Below are 17,537 nucleotides of genomic sequence, written 5' to 3' on the forward strand. Positions count from 1 at the left end.
GAGGGCCTCATTTGCAGGTGGAAAGATTTCCTTAATGTGCCCAGGGTCTAGCCATTCAATTTCTATAGGACTTGCACTTCCTTTATATAAAACCAAATCTGGCTGATATATCCCTAATACTGTATATGAACTTACTGCCTGAGCCGAGTAGGTAGGTCTTTAAATGTAAGGCCAGAATTTTGTAGGAAGCATAAGTATGAAATTAATTATGCACTACTTCTCTCCTGTACAATTCTGTGAATAACAGTGGGAGTATCAATTCATCCCAGTTTCATATAAACATTACAGGAAAACCTATGGGCAACTGAAGTGAGAAATAGTGTAATTTCTCTTGCTAAAGTGATAAGGGCAGTGAAAGCAGAAAGAGATCAACTGGGATTGACCATAAAAAAAGCATACTTCCTTTCAGAACTAAAAATAAAACCTATGAATCCTGAGTACCAAAACTTGTCTACCAAATAATTGACGCTCATTTACATAGTCTTTCATCTCCTTCTAGGGACTGGTCTGAACAGCCTTGTGTTAAAAACTGTTCCAGCTTCTGTGGTTGCCTTGCAGCACAGGTTTTTAGGCTTCTTAGCTCAAAAGGCATCTGACAAGGTAGGTTGGTTTTGAGCAAGGTCTTCTGGGTTTATATTCTGTGGCAGCCTGCCAGAGTTTCTGGTTCAGCAGTTACTGGGAGGAACATAGCTGCTTGGCTTCTGAGCAGCGAAACACTTGGTATTCAGTTTTGGAAGCTCAAGAAGAACCTCATCTCAGGCTATTATTTTGTTTTAGAAGAGAGTATATTTTAGAGTAAGAGAATACATGTAGTTCCAGCCAGGGACCCTCATGCCTGCTGCTCTTTCATTCACTTCATTTGGTTGGTAAGTGAAATATAAAAGTTCAGATTAGACTTGTGATCTCTGTGAGGTCAGTATACTACCACATGATGGAGTTTCTGTAGTATCGGTTTCTGTTTTGAGTTTAGGAGATCACAAACCAAACAACTCATACTTGTAAAGCCATTATTCAGGTTGCAAAGTCAGCCATTGAAAAATTGGAAAACATTTTGTTTTCCTATGTGTGGATGAGGCTGGAGAATTAAGTTGCCTGTGCAAATTTTCAATCCTCTGTTCCTGAACTTCAGAATTTTTTCTCTTAACTGAATAAAAATGTAATTAAAGTTGTGTATGTAATGAAAGAATGATAGTATCTATGCCCAATATTCTTTCTCGGTCATTTCTCAAAAACCAACTGATAGATGGCCCACCAATTTTTCTGTCAACAGTGTAAGATTGTCCTTATCTGGAGCCTAGTGGTTCACTATGCCTTTCCCATCACTCTCAAACTCTTGAATATTTTAAAATTTTAAATAATGCAGATGATGTATCTTTATATTCCGTTGTGCCCATTATCCTGTGCCTAATGCTGGGAATTGTCCAGAACGTGCTTATTCCTAAAAACTGAAAAGTTTACTTAATAGCTAGGATGGGTAAAAGATGAAAAAGAAAATTTCTGTGGAGTTCTACAAAATACTATGGTGGAATATGGCAGAAAGCATTATATGAGATTAATAACTGTAGCTGAGAATAGTTGATTAAAATTCTATGTTATGTGAAAGACTTTGGAGTCTCTTTCAGTTATTCTATGTAAAAGTACTTTAAATACTTAAAATATATTAAGAGTATGGATTTTTAATGTATTTTTGTTGCACTCAAAAAAATATATATATACACATGGTATATTAAATGTTAATCAGGAATTGAGTTCTTCCATTCTATCACTGATGCTATAAAAATAGAAATGATCAGGTACCTTTTTAATATAAGCATCATTTTTTTTAATATTTACTTTAGGTCAAGAATTATATAAGGCTTATTCCTAGTACTCCTCAAACATAATTTCTGCTCTAGTTTCTAATGCCCAAAATAGTTTTCTGGTTAAAAAGCATTAATTATGAAGACAGCCATACCTTGTTTTCCTTCTATATAAAAATTCGTATCAATAATGCTGTGTATTCAAATGATATTGAAGTCAGGTCAATTGATTGTTTTATGCCAGTATAGCACAGAATTCAAGCATGCTTTTAAACTCTGAAAAGAAAAAATATTTTTCTTTATACTAAAAGCCATTGTTGGAGAATAAAATACAATACCTTTGTCTCCCTTTCTGACCAAAAGGGATTTGTTGATAGATGCTTGATGAGATGTTGTTGCCATTAAGAATACACTATTACAATCTAGAACCTTATAAATGCTGTCTTTAAATGTTCAGGAAACCTAAAGAAAATTTTTCTCTTCCTTGGCTGAAGTGTATAGGGGTCTTTTGTGTGATCTTGAAAATAATATCAGTATAGCTTTCTCCTGCTCAGTCTGCATTTTTACAAGCTGCTTCGTTGGCAAACATCCTTTTGAACAGCCTCAGGAAGTATTTTCATGTGAAGTTCACCCAAGGCAATGATTCAAAATGCTGTTTTGGTGTTTGTGCAGGACACCAAGGTGTGATTTATCAACACACAAAGACTTTGTGAAATAAAATAATGAAACTGGAAAAAGTATGGCTTTTTCTCTGGTAAGAGGTATGGGTTTCTGGTGGTCTAAAGATACAGTATGCTTGCAGATATCCTCTTAAGTCATCAGTTGGCCTACCATCTTTTTATAGTCATATCTTTTGATACTCTCTCTCCCTATAAGCCTTGTCTTGCTAATGTTTTCTTCTAATATTTTATCTGTAAGACTATGAAGATTTTACAGTAAATTTAAATAAAGCTTTTGTATGGCAAAAATTATTTCAGTTTTTTTAAAATGCAGAAAATAAATGCATTAAAAGTGTTCATCTATGCCATCTTTTTTAACTACTGTCAGTAACAAGGGAATGAAAACTGTTACTACAGCCTTCTTTCTCAAATAATATAGATCTTTACAAATGCAAGCTTGTTTCAGGACCTTAGAGTAACACTGTCAACTTAAAATGTTTTGTTGTTTTGGCTTGTACCTGTCTCCCCAATGAGGCACACATTGATGTCATACAAGTGTTGACAGTGTCAACTACTAATGGAAACACAATGCCCTGGTAGATCAGCTGTTAATCTAAAATAACATTATTTCCAATTTCAAATTTTTATGAACTTGGAATTCCATAAAATGAGGAAATCCCTTTGTCAAACTCTCCACTTTGTAAGTCTCTCTGTGAAGCTCTTTCATTCAGAAATGCATTATAGCATTTTTAAAAAACTTATTTTGGTGCTGGAATACCCCTAGCTCTCCAAAATAATGAAGTCTAAATGCACACTTGATTGTTTACCAAGCGTTTTAGCATCATTCTAAAGAGCAGGTAGAGGTCACGTGCCCTTAATTGACCTTAACTGTGGCTTGCTATTTCCATCTTGGTTTTAGCTCTGGTGATCAGCTGAATAGCATCAAGCAATAGAAAAAGGGTAAGAACAAGGACAAAGCAAAACCAAAAATTATGTCACTGTAGAAACAAACTAACAGTGCATGTCTACCTGGCATAGTGAACGCAGTCTGGTTACTTCAAGGATTGTATAGTAGAACTGTAAAAGTAAAGAGGGTCAAAAGAAAATATTGAGTAGGTAGTAACTTCTCCTCAGGAGTCTTAAATGGGCTTGTGTTCTCTAGCTTGGAAGAGGGCTGATGGTGGGGTGCAGACTTTTGTATGGCAATGAATGCTATTGAGATAGCACATCGAAAATGGTTGCCTTGAAGTACCAATGGGTGCCCAGTGAAACACTGGAACAGCAGGTTCACAACAAGCAAAAGGAAATACTTTATCCACAAAGGGAATAATAAAGTTATTGCCACGTTACCCTTGCCACTGAATGCTGTGCTATGGTGGTAGAAACTGTACATGGATATGGCAAGCGGTTCTGCTGACTCAGGGAGAAGATGATGAAATAGGATGCGGACTCTGGCTCAGGAAGTTGGTCTGTAAACCACTGTTTGCCAGTAGCTGCTAGATCATTGTGTGCCCCTTTCCGTTTTTGAGGAGGGAAAAGTGTGTGTGGGGGAATTGCTGAAACCCAGGTAGTGACCTAGTCTGACCTAGTATCACTGCTCATATTCTTGTGAAGGAAGAGATGGGAATAACAGTAGTTAGCAATTCCTTCTGCTGTTATACACTACTTAGACAAGATTTTGTCGGTTACTTTCTTTAGGAAAGAATTCTTTTTTTTTTTCCTTTCAGGTTTCTGATTTTTTTTTTTCTTGTAACAACCTTTGATGTGGTTTAGGGAGCTATATGTGTGGTCAGAGAGGGAATTATGCTGTTCCATTTTGACGTGCCTTTTTCAAGTCTCAGCCCTCTTGGAAGTTTCTCTTTATGCCCTCTTGTGCCCCTGCATTAAAGTGAACAACTCTCTCTCTAGTGATTTCATCCTCCTCAATGAAGACCGGATAGACGATGTTAACAGCACGAAGAAATGAAGCTGTAAAGTCAGATTTCTGCGCCTTCACAGTTTTCTTTGCTTCCCCTTACTATCATCAGAAGTTGATTAGCATTGCTTCAGCAGCCGCCTCAGTTGTAAACTCCCATTGCTCTCCCCAGCCCCCTCATGATCATCCCAGCTTTAATTCCATAGAATTAGCTGTCATGCATGGCCGTGGGTATTTGTTCGCCTAAAGTATTTCTTACCTAAGACTTCAAAGCATGGCATGTATCTGTGAGTGACTTTCTTACAAATAAAAGTTTCATCCAAATCTTTTGTGACCAGTTAGAGTATACTTTACCAGGAAAAAAACCCCAAACCCATATAGCAAGACAAAATAATCCTTAGTTTTCAGTTTGTGATTTTCGTGGTTTTGGCAGGAAATCCATGTAATCCCTACATTTAGATATGGTTTATTTTGCGCTTTGGAAATGCAAGATAACTTTTCTCTTCTAGCCTGATTTAGTCTATGCAAGAAAAAAAACCCCAAACAATAAAGCTGTTACTGAGGTTTAGCTTCAAAGTTGTCATATCTCAGCCTGTGTTGAGGGCTACCATTTACATGTCTGTGAGGCACAGAGATAAAACTAGTGTTTCATTACCTCCCTGATGGCCTTGTACACACAGAGCCTAATCAAGCTTGGGCACTTCGTATGAAAGTGTCTTTGGTTTGCATGTACAATTATCCAATGCTACTCTGTGCACCTTCAAGAGAAAAATGGAGCTACTTGAAGACAACTTCCTGCCGTCAGTCCCTGTTAATAGACATGTGCAATCAACTGCTTTGCAATCATCAGAAAAAGCAAAAGAATTAGTGGGGATGCCAGATGAAGAAGGTACCAGCTAACCTGATCACCACACTAGCTGTGACAAAACCTTGCCAAAAAGAGGGCTTGAAATCTCAGGTACTGAGAGAATTGATATGGGGAAGCAATTTTTACTTTTGCAAAAAATCAAAAGCTCAGGGTAGTACAATAACATGATACTGCTGCAAACTTTCCTGAGTAAAGTCTTTTGTAAGCTGTTTTCAGTTTGGTAGTCTGTGATCTTCCCATATGCACTTGTTGGCAGTCATCTTCAGCCTTCATCTACCCCCCTGAATGTTCTCAAATAACAGGAATACGGATTAAGCTTTTATGTTGTAGGTCAGTATTTTGAAGCCTGAGATATAAACTGAGACACGACATTAGGCAGTCCTCAGTTACACTTCCATACTTCAAAAATCCCCATACAACTTTGAGCACCTGCGTTGAAAGAATACACTAGGAGTACTATGCAGCACCTGAATCATGCCTTTATGTTTAAACATTCTTCATTTAAACACTCAAACATACCATGTTTTCACTGGTTAGGGTTTTATGTGTGTTATGGTGGAAGGGAACAAATTTTCATCATCTTGGGTGGGCACAAGGTGCAAATCCAGAGATGTTTAGGTAGAGCTCTCCAGGTGAGCCCCAGGCTATCTCCCGTGCCAGAAGCCAGGCTGTGCAATTCATGCGAGGATCTGCAGGCTACTGCAGTGTGTGCACTGAGATCATCAGCACTGGATAAACTATACTAGGTACTTAAAATTTCACATTTACAATAAGTAAACATCCACCTGGCATGCTTTGTGTTTTCTGATAGTAGTGTGGATGTTTTGATAGCAACTCTGCATGTTGAGACCTGTGATTAAAAGCTGTGATTTTTTCCAGCCCCACCCTGGATTGCTTTTGTCAGTCAGAACATTTCTCATGTTTGAGGTTTCTCGGCCAGGGTGATGATCTTTGTGGGGCTGGAAGAGGTTTCTCTGAACTTAGAGAAACGTGAAGGGCTGATGCAGGTAGTGCTTTGGTCTGCTACCTCACACCTGCAGTTTTGAGGAAGACCAAATCTTTTTTTTTTTTCCTTTAATAATTCTGAAAAAAACCCCTCATGTTTGGAAATGAAGTCCTGAAACGTGGTGTGAATGTAACAGATACAGGGACATCTGCTTGCTTCCTTAGAGAAGCAGAAGCAGTAGATTGGGAAGTTATAAGAGGAACCATATACTGCAATAAAAGAGTAAATGCCAAAACACATGACTTCTCAGGGAGCCTTGCCAGCACCAGTCCAACAGAAGGCTTCTTGTAGGAAAAAGAACTGTGTAGTTGCTTACCAGCCTAGCCCAGGACTTCCTGGCCTTTGCGATAAGGTTAAGATTTCCTCACATCAAAAGTGTGCTCGTAAAAAGGATGTTAATTTTTGCTACTTGCAAACAGAGGAGGGCTGCTGATATGTTTGACATAAGGGCCCTGTGATGCTGTCTCTGCTTCTGTAGGAGAGAAGCACTTACTAAGGCAGTTTTAGGAATGTAGAGCAGCTTGTGACCCTACGGTGATAAGCCACAGCATCAGAGCCTGGCTGTAACGCAGGCTATGCCTCCTGGAGCAAATGATGTGGAGCAGCACGGCAGATGGGCAGGGTGCGATGCCCTCACCATGCATACTCTGGGCATTTTCTCTGGACTGCTGTTGTGTCATCTTCCAGGCCGGAGCTCCCAGTGGGTGGTGGGAGCATGGTGGGAGCTCCTCAGGAGCACGCCCGGCGTGGGTCTCTCGCGGGCATGCGGTTTGCGTTCCCAGTGCCGTGCACGGCCGAGTGTGGGGTTTTGTTCCTGACTGTGCTCTGGCATCAAAATAGCAGGTTCACGCAGGCACGACTGCAGTTCCTTCAGTCTGGCTCTAAGGAAATGTGAATATATTGGCTACATCAGTCAGCTACTTCTGCTACCTTTAAGTCATCTATTTACTCTAATGTAAATAGATTAATTTCATGGACAGACTCTTGCCAATGTACCACAGTTGTTTTCAATCATTTCTGTTAAGAGTAAGGAAGTAGATAACCTACAGTTAAGGAAAATTATCTGAGGCAGAAGTTAGTTTCTTTCTAATTGCTTATCACACAAATATATTTACACGGTAAGCTTATTGATAAAGTATGTGCAAAAATATTCATCTGGTTACTTCTTCCCAGACCTATGTTAGTTCTGTAGTATAGGAACAGATCTTTTTCCAGGCATGCTTTTCTGCGAAGCAGCTAATCATGCTTAATGCTCTTCAATACAACGTATCTTCTTTTTCTTAATCTATTATGGGGAAAAAAAAAGTCACTTATTCACATACATGAGTTTCAGCTAGCTAAATTGACACTATAACACAATAGGCCTTTTATTTTAATAAGTGCAAGGATCTTCTGCATAATTTTTACTTACTTTAACCACTAAAAAGTTAACATTTACTATAACTTGGTGGTACCTAGAAGAAAACATATTATGGGATAATTTTATTTTTAAAAATAAACTTAATGCTTAATTTAGTTTTGATTGGTCCCATTTCACCCCTTTTCTTTGTAAATATGAGAATTGGACCATTTAATTAACAAACCTGAATGCTTCTGAAATTGATGGTCATCTAGGCTCTACTTTCAGTGTGGGAAATCTATAGTAATTTTCAGATGTCCCAATGTGGTAACTGTCAAAACACTACCCATGGGAAATTCTTTTGCAAAATTTGGTATAAAAATCTGTTTTCTCTGGATTAAATGCTGCCTTTCACTGAAGACTGTACAGACTTCAGAGTTGATGGCTGATACCCTCTAAAATTCAGTACTTTGTGCTGTGGAAAATGATACTCATTGTTCTAATGCAAGGGTTTTTTCCCCCTGGTCAGCTGTAATAATATGGTAGAGGTAGAAATAGCTTTTGTTTCCAACTAAGTCCATTTAAATTAGTAAACCAAACTGGATGAGACCATCAGGCATTGTTAGATGGCTGAGGTAGCCACAGAAATGCACTTTTTGGCAAAATAAACTGTTTCTAAAACATAGAGAAGTCTCATGGAAACCTTTATGGGGCGTTGTTTGGTCAAGCGGTCCCTTTCCCCGCCAGAGCGTGGTTTTGCTGCTGCCAACACTGGAGGTAGGAGAGAGACATTCAGGTTCCTGGTTCGGAGTGACGAGTAGTGAAAACTGCTCTGAGGCAGACAGAAGAGGATCTTGAAACTGGGCTTCCCTTTTCAAACGTCGGCATTCCTCTACTCCACTGCCCGCTTGTGCAACAGGCAGAAAAACTAACAAGCAATTCAGTAAATGTTAGAGATGCAAAAGTTATCATGAAACAGTACTGATTTTCAGACAGAAATTTTTTAATATGTTAGCAGATATCTTTTGCTAATATATAAAACCTGAAGGAATCTAGACTGTGTAAATGTTCAAGAACACCCCCCCCTCCCCCTTCCAATCCACCCCAGGGGGCATGGAGGGAAGCTCTGGAATCGATGCTTAAATGGCTGTTTTGCACATAATGCAGAATCTGGTTTGAGTGCTCCTAATAATCTCTATATTGAACTCACCTATCAGAAAGCTAAAATTCAATTCTTGACCATGCTTTTTAATCCCTAAAATGATAGGGAAAATACATTAAAGTATATTTATCTGAGCTGCATCACTTAGGAAGCATTTATAGACACCAGCCTTTTGTATGGAGTGTCGTCCTCTTGAATGAGAGTTTGGTTTCAAAAATGTTGCTGGGGAAAAAGAAAAAGAAGAAAAAAGTTAATTCATTGCAATTTCTCAGCTGCATTGAACATGGCCTGTGAGTATCCACTGCATGCTTTGGTAAGGAGCAATGGTGAAAGGCGTGCTGGTGCACCACAGTTACTGTGGTCTGGCTGACTTCTGCTTTCCAGCCACATTGCTGCAAAGCGCTATGTGGAAGAGTGGCTGTGCCTCTGTTTTCTGCTGTACTCCTGCTAAAAGTCAGGTTATGGTCTACCTTCTGCGGCACAATACCTCCCCAGCAAAGTTTGCATGAATACATGCATATATATTTTTCTCTTTCCCATCCTCATAGAGCTACTTTGGTCCTTAAAACATAATTTTTAGCCCAATGTTAGAGTTCTCTGTTTGGAAAAGCTAGATTGTGCAGCAGAATGCCAACTCCAATAAAGTATGCATTTTATATTATTAAAACTATTATAATCTAGAGTTCAGTGGGATTTGTCTGTGCTTCATAGAGAAAGCAGTTTTGAAAAAGGTCTAAGTTTTTACATGCGAGAAGTAGAGCTGCAAGGTATTACCAGACTGGAGAACAAAAAGGATGGGTTTCACTTTTTCTCTAAAATAATCATGTCTGAAAGAAAGTATACTGAAATGGGAGTTGGCAGGATGGTTTAGCAAGAAGGCAGACAAGTATTTCAGTAACTTGCCAGTGTTCTGCTAAATGTTTAAACACCTAGGTAACAGGTCAGTTCCTCTTTATGGCTATATGGCTGAATCTTAAGTTTACATACGTGTTGCATACTGTTGGGAATTACATTTTTCCAGCCTAATTAATTGTTATGTTGCAGTCTTGTGGCTAATTCAATATATTTTATATTAATCCTTTTTTCCCCTTCCTACTCCATATATATGAATCAAAGTAATTTCTAGTATGAAGTTCATCACACTTTGCATAGCGCAGCTTTTTTGAGTACCGCAGCTTTGCTCAGCAGGTTGTATTTTTTTCTACTTATCTGTCCTAGAGGATCTGGTGTCTGGTTAAAATTGAAATTAAAATAAATTGGATGTATTTGTAATGGAACATCTGGAGTTGCTGGATGTTTTAGATACTAAATAAATGAGTTAGGTTCACCTAGACTACTTTTGATAAATGCAGACTGGGAACATTTCAGTGACAAAGAAAATGAGAAGGAATGAAAGGCAAAGATGAAGTAGGAGTAATTTTCACTCATAGAGTCTACTTTAAAATACTGTGTTTCACTTACAGAGGATCAGCTTTCTAAAGTCTGTGTCAGTGACCAAAAGTAAAGGAGTAACTTTACTCCTTTTCCCAAAAGTAAAGGAGTATACAAAAGTATAACAGAGTTTGGGGGGGTGGGGGGGAATGCAATGGAAGAAAAATCCTCAATATTTTTGTGGAATAAAAGATGGAATAAGACTTATTGAAGAGCTAATATATTTTATTGGATTGACACATACAGAAGGAATTAAACTGCTAAGCTTTAATAATGCAAATTCTTCTTCAGTTCTGAAATAGAAGTGTCAGTCTTCATCCTTAGACCTTAATAACGACAACACTACTACTATAACAGATATCTGGTGTCATTATAATGTTTTAATTCATTTCTGTTTGAAAGGTCATAAATAAAAAGCTGATAATGGCATGAATAGCAGATCTAGAACTTAACTAGTTAAACTTCACTTTCCAATTTCATATGCCTCCCATCTTCTACAAGATTAGTTTTAATTTTGATGTTATAATTACATTCGATACTCAGCGTCATTACATATAAATTTCTTTCACTTTACTCTCTTTTGCCACCCATTTTTGCGTTCAGGAGCTTCTGTATCAACTTCGTATGAGTTCTTTTGCCCTTCAACTGAAGCACGTTACTATCCTCAAAAGAAAGGTGGTACTTCTAAATATGGAAACCTAATTTAGATTCTGCTGTGACAACTAGTGGTCCATTTCTTTTTCATTACAATGATGAGGTATTTATTTCTGAAGTCCATTGATATGTTACTTAAGTCATCTTTTAGCTTGAAGGCAGAGAAAAAGTTGCCAGTAAGGGGGAAGGCACAATTCTTGTAAATATACTTGAGTTTGAGAGATCTTCCATAGCTACAATATCTCTGTTCCATCTCCCTAAACTGGATATGTATTTTCTTCTATCGTTAAAACCACTATTATAGCCACTTAATACAAAGTGTCTTTACTTCTGCTGAAATAAACTCAAAACCATGGATATATTTTTCTTTATCCCCTTTCTTTTCAGGATTAGCAGACTTACAGAGAAACTCAGGTATAACTCAGTTACAGAGAAACTTACAGAGAAACTGTTTCAGAGACTGAATAATGACTGGGAGAGAGAAATGAAACCTTTCTATGCAGGTATGCCAGAGTGATTTTTTTCATAAGGAAAGGTAGTTCTAAAAATAGCTATGCTTCTTTCTCAAAAAGTTCTTATCTTTTATATTAATTGGAAAACATCCCCACTTCTTTTTTGTACCAGAACAGGTTGGGGGGGGGAGGGGGAGGGGGAGGTTCTGTGTTTTGCTTTTTATAGACCAAATGGCTATGTGATTCACAGCTGGGATTTTTGACCAGAAATGGGTCATTCATTTTATAGATTCTCCTGAAGTAATTCAATGTACGATGTTCTAGCACTAGGAAATAGAGGGGGGGCGGAAGTGTCCTAGAGATGTAGTGCTTTCCCTGTTGTCTAGCTCCATTTGTGGGTCTTGGTCTGAAAGAGCTCTCTTTCAGAGAAAAATGAAAACCTGTCAGTGAAAGTTACTCTTTTGTTCCCTCAATGCCTAGCTAATGTAAAGCTTTTTCTTGTTACTTTGGGGGTGGGGAAGGGAGTAAAGTTCTTAAAATCATTTTACAGATATGAGAATATAAAGACCAAAGAGAGGCTTCCTTTTTAAATTTCCATCTGTTGCTTGCTTTATATCTTGAATAAGCACAGCTGGAGATATCTTAAATAGGGGTAAAAAAAACCCCCAAACTTTTGAATAGTCCTAGATTTGATGCTGTTATCTGATTTATTGATAGTTTTGTATCAGTTACGCCTGGCTTGTTGGGCCAAAAAAGAATAATTTAACTTAAAAAGTAAATTGAAATACTGTTACAAAAAATTGAACATGATTAGGAGAATTAAAAGAAAAATTACAGGAGCTATCCTAAGTTGAAAGGAAAAAAAAAAAAAAGACAACGTTCCTCATCCTCACATAAGCATGCTGTATCTTGCAAATGGCAAAAGTACTCAGAAGTGATGCAGGCCAGGAAAGAGAGGAAGGTGTCAAACAGAACAGCGGATGGGGAGAGTGCAGAGAGTGCACGGGTGATTTCTGCTTTGACACTGTTGAGAACAGGCAGTACTTTTAGAAATAAAGTACTGCTCCTTCCAGTCGATTTGGGGAAGGAGGGGTCCCCGAAGGAGGCCTGTTTTCAGTGATGGAGAGAAGGTAGTGAGGTAGAGAGAAGCTTAACTCCTCAGTTTATCATTTAGTACTCAAGCATTTTACAGAGCGAAGCTGTTTTTTTCACACCAGTTGGCTGGTTGGTTTTGTGGCACAGGTACAAAAAAGGCAGTAAGTCATCTTGGTAGAAAACAGAGGAATGTTGCATGGAGTTTCTAGGTGCCTTTCCAGCTTCGAAGGGGGATGTGTGGTGGTAGTACACAGAGCGTTCTATTCTTGTTAATCCATTGCCAGCTGTTGTGCCCGTTTACTCTTTCTCACCCTTCTGGTGGTTCTTCTCCTGCCCCCTGTGCCTTCTCCTCAGTTTACATCTTCCTTTAGTGCTGGGTGCCAGCAACGGAGGACACTTTCTGTTCTGATCTCTGAGGCCACGGCCCTCACTAGTCAAGAACAGTGATTGCCAGGAAAGGAAACAGCCCCTTGCTTCCAAGCATTTCTCAAACATCTGTGAACTCCAATTTTTTTTTTTTTTTGAGGTCTCCAACTGTGCCAAATTTGGATAGACTTCCATGGGAATAGCCAAAGCAGACATCTTTGGCACATCCAGTTTGTTATAAAGCATTGAGCTTTTAGTAGAGGTCAACAAAGCCAGCATAGGACCCTTTCCCAGGGGGTTGGGAAGCAAACCTTCTTTCTTGAGGATCAGTGACTAGTGCTTGATTTGAATGTAATTTATGGACAGCATTTGAACTTGAGTGCAAGACTGATTCCTGCTGCTAGCCACAGCTGAGCTAAATGAAGGGTTGAAGTTCCTTCAGAGAAAAGGTTTCAAAAGTCAAACAGCTGATAAGTAGTTGCTGTGTAACTGGTAAGTATATCAAGGGAGGTTAGTGTGCGTCCTTTTTGAAGGCAAGGACTTGAAAGAGATGAGAGTTAATAATCAAGGGAACAGTGGAGGAAACCTGAAAAATGGCAGATTTAATAAAGATGACTAAATATAGTATGCATGAAATCACTAATACAGCTCAAAAGTGAAGAGGAAAAAAAGAAAGAAAAGGGGGTAGGCTGAAGATGCAACTGGCGATGAGGCTGGAAGTTAAACCGGATCCAAGAATTAAGAGAAGGCTCATGTGGCTGAGGAATTGCAGACTTCTTGGTGGGACTTTTGATGTTGCTGAATGGGAAGATAAGGCAGAATGAGAAAGCTGAGAAAGATCCTGAAGGGATGTGAGTGGGAGTGGGAAGGAAAGACTCCATCATTAGCCTTCATGATAGGATAAATGACAGCAAATTTTCTACCATGGTGGATTACAGATGCATACCGTACTGGAGAAGACATAGAGTAGATGGTCTGATGATCTTAAGTGGAATTATGGTCCCTGGAGGAGAGAGCCCTGAGGAGATCACTCTTACAGTTAGACTCTACCCCAAGTACCTACAAAAACTGCCTCTGGAGAAGGCAGCTAGTGCAATGGCTGGGAACTTTAGTGGAAGGAAAAAAGCTTTGAGCAGCCTATGCAACTTCCATTCAGGCTTTAGCTCTCAGCAGAGAGCTGTCGGGTAAACCTTGCTTTCTGTTTCAGCATATGGAGAAGTGCCAGTGGGTAGAAGACTAGTACTAATTGAGAAGGAAAAGAGCTCCAAGATTAAGGAAAATGATAGTCAGGCATTGCAGCTAAGGAAAGGTTTTCACTGGATAATGGGATGTGGTTACTAAGAAACAACTGAAATGTTGTGTATACATATTGAGAGCCTGGACAACAAAATGGAGAAATCTGAGCTTCTGATAGAGGTCGGGATATAAAACATCTGAGTATCAGAAGCATGGTAGAATGCTCTTAATAACTGGACTGGATGTATTTAAAACGCTTTGTGCTGTTCAGAAATAACCAAACAAAAGCATAAGTTGTGCAGTAGTGATTACATGGTAGACTAGAAAAAATACCTTGATGTAAAAAGGACAGACCAAAATCAGTTTGGCTCAAAATCACTTTGGAGAAAGATGACAGAAGGAGTAAAGAATCTGTTGTTAGCCCCAGGGCTAGACTCGAATAGGGATAGGGATCTCTGTAGTGTTGTTAGATAAGTACTGCTTGTTATGAGGTGGTTTACTTTCCCAGGTAGAGATTAGAGAAGAAATGATAGGGCCATCATTCCTGGATGTGATTGCTGGCAAGTTTCTTCCTTAAGCTAGTCACTGAACCAACAGGAAATCAGTGTTGCTTCAGACTTAATTTTGAAAAGCAATGAGGCTATTCTAGAAAATAATTTTGAATTGAGGATTCAGTTTCACTTTATGCTTAATCAGCTGCTGAAAGAGCTGGCTTCACTTTTTCTGCCCCCGTCTAGCTGATCCTAGCAGTCACACAGCCAAGGCGTGAGTTACATCAGCAAGGTGACTCCAGAGAAAATGAGTCAGGGTGGGGGGGTGAGCTCTGCTGGATCAGGCTGCCAGAGGAAATAGAGTGAGTGCTTGGGGCTGGTGAGGCGTTCAGGACCTTCCCATTCAGTGGCAGTTTACAGTTCATCAGATTAAGTGGAACTTAAAATTGCACCCTTAGTAATCATGAGTTGATTGAGTTTGAAATACGTGAAAAAATATAGGAAGGTTGGTTTGGAATTTAGGTTTTGAATCTTAGTGGCAAATTTAAATAAGCAAAGGTGATCACACGTGTAAGGAGCCTGAGGACTCAATTTCTTGAAGTCACAGATACATAAAATTTGTCTGGAAACTGAATCCCAAGTAAGGATGAGTTCTCCTGGTCTGCAGACCAAAATGGATGAATAGCCAGCCTGAAGATACATAGTAAGACTAATGCAGGAATCCTGTGAGCAATGAGGGGAAAAAAAGACTTAATTACGATCTCTTTGTTTCTAAAAGTTGAATTTGATCTTGCAAATTATGTGAAAACAAATAAAAAAAAGAAGCTTTTGTGTGGTGAGAAGGGTAGAAAGTAACAATAATACACAACTAAAACATTATATATTTTTGGCTTAATTTTCAGTAAGGATGATAACTACAGAGGAAAAGGCAAGATGTATAATGAGAATAAGAGAATGGAAATTACTACAACCAGAAGGAACTTAAGGATCATAAAATACTCAGACCAAGAGAAATTTCCATCTCAGAATTAGGAAAGAATTAGTGCTGATTGTAACTGTTTTAGCTAATCTTTCCTTTAGGGTGGTACCAATGACTGGAGAAAGCAATGCCAACATAAAGAGAGGGAAAGGAAGAATTATGCAAGCCATTAAAAGACTGTCAGTCTGCCCTCACAATATGTAAAGCTTTGGAAGGCATGGGGGGGGGGGGGGGAAATAATCAAGGCCTTGGGAGATTAAAGAAAATGTAGTAAAATACGATATACCTACTTCAAAGAGCAAATTTCAGTGACCTAATACCTGTCTTTCAGAAGAATTAATTTTCTAGACAAGGAAGGCCAGCCTGTGGCCTTCAGGTCAGGCATGATCTGCCAGAACCTTTCCCAAGGTCTGCAGGTAAATCTTCCTGTTCAGCTCCATCGGTGGGAATCCACAGGCTGGGATTAGTGCAGGCAGGGGAAGCTGTTACCTCACAGCTCTTGAGAGTCCCAGAATATTGCTGCCAGGGAGCGAGGTCTTGAGACTCTTCCTTTTGCATTGTGGCCCCCAAAGGACCAACAGTTTGTAGCTGTTGAGAGAAGCCGTGAAGTAGGTGATGCTGGGCAGAGGCAGATGGCATAATAAAAGCAGACTTAAATATAGCATTAATTTGGGCATGTGTTTCTAAATGCTGTTTTTTTTGGGAGAGGTAAGTGACCCTGCAGATACTCTAGAATCATAAGACTGAAAAAGACCTTGAGATCATCCAATCTAAATTAAGGCCATTAAAACGTGTTGTGTCTGCTGTAGAGATTAAGAAATTATTCCTTGCAGCATCCTGTTTTCATAGCTGGAGATACGCCCAGCTCTGTTTTCCCCTCCCAGTCTCTTCAGTCTGTACTCATCCATGGTATTTTCCAAAACTGTGCTCATTTTACTGCTCTCTTTTGAGCACATACTTTTGAGCACATACCTGTCTTGAAGAACAATATCCAAAACTCTGCTCACTTTATAGTACTCCAACTGAGGCTTTATGAATGCTGAACACAGGTTGTACTAACATTCATATATCCCAGTATTGTGTTTGCATTTTCACAGCATGATACTATTAACTCATAGGAGTTCATAAATTGAACTTAACTGCTCTCTTTTTCTGTGGAATTTCTCCTTAGCCAGTTGTTTGCCATTCAACATTTCTGCTTTTGAGTTCTTCTGCCTACATGCACTGTTTTGCATGTCATCTTTTTTTCTCAGACCACTTGTCTAGTTTGTCTTTTTGTCCTCCAATATAATTTGCAGTCCCACCAAGCTGGTTGTTTGTCAATTTAATAAATGTAGGCTCTGTTCTATCATCTGGGTCACTAATGAAAATAGTGAGTAAGAGCAGACCCAATGTAGGTGACTTTGGGAACTGCATTCTAGATATATGTTTTGACGGTGAGCTAGTGATGATTTCTGAATGTTTTGGGTTTTTCTTTTCTTTTGTTTATATCTTCTTTTTTCTTGATATGCATCCATGTTAGTTTCATTTGGGTTTAATCTATTTAGCTTATGTCCATGTGTATCATAGGAAGCAGTGTAAAAAACTTTATTTAAGTCAGGATAGAGATCTGCTTCTTAAGTCTGCTTTTCTATTTGTAAAGGAAATTTGCTTTGACATAATGTATTATTTTCAAATTCATGCTGGCTTTTACTCATCGTCTTGTTTTCTTTTAAGTGTTTACAAATAGACTGGTTATATCTACTGTGTGTTTCCTCCCCTTCCCCTTAATCATGGACTATTCTTCTCATCAACACCTTGAAAAGCTACATCGTGGACCCACTTGAACAAAAACATTGGTCGACTTTGTTCTGAAGCAAGAAAATGCAATTAATATCATTCATCTAAACTTTTGTAATGCATTCCACAGTATGTCAAGTGATGAACAATCAGAGGAAGATGGGGATTAGTAGCGTGAACAGTAAATTAGATAGGAATTGGCTTATAACATGTTAGCTATGTGGTGTTGAAATAGGTGGAGCAGTGTAGTGGTGAAATAAGTCTGGCTACCAATAGTTGTTCACACATTTTGGGAATGACTTGCTT

The 17,537-nt window shown here is 38.8% G+C and overlaps 1 protein-coding gene across 2 annotated transcripts in view; it reads left to right on the forward strand.

Annotated features, from left to right (window-relative positions):
- JMJD1C (jumonji domain containing 1C) overlaps positions 1-17,537 on the forward strand; it is a 168,086-nt gene that overhangs the window by 77,291 nt on the left and 73,258 nt on the right. The gene's annotated exons all lie outside the window — the stretch shown is intronic.

This window comes from Ciconia boyciana, chromosome 8, assembly GCF_034638445.1.
Source record: "Ciconia boyciana chromosome 8, ASM3463844v1, whole genome shotgun sequence".
In the NCBI taxonomy this organism is placed as follows: Eukaryota; Metazoa; Chordata; class Aves; order Ciconiiformes; family Ciconiidae; genus Ciconia; species Ciconia boyciana.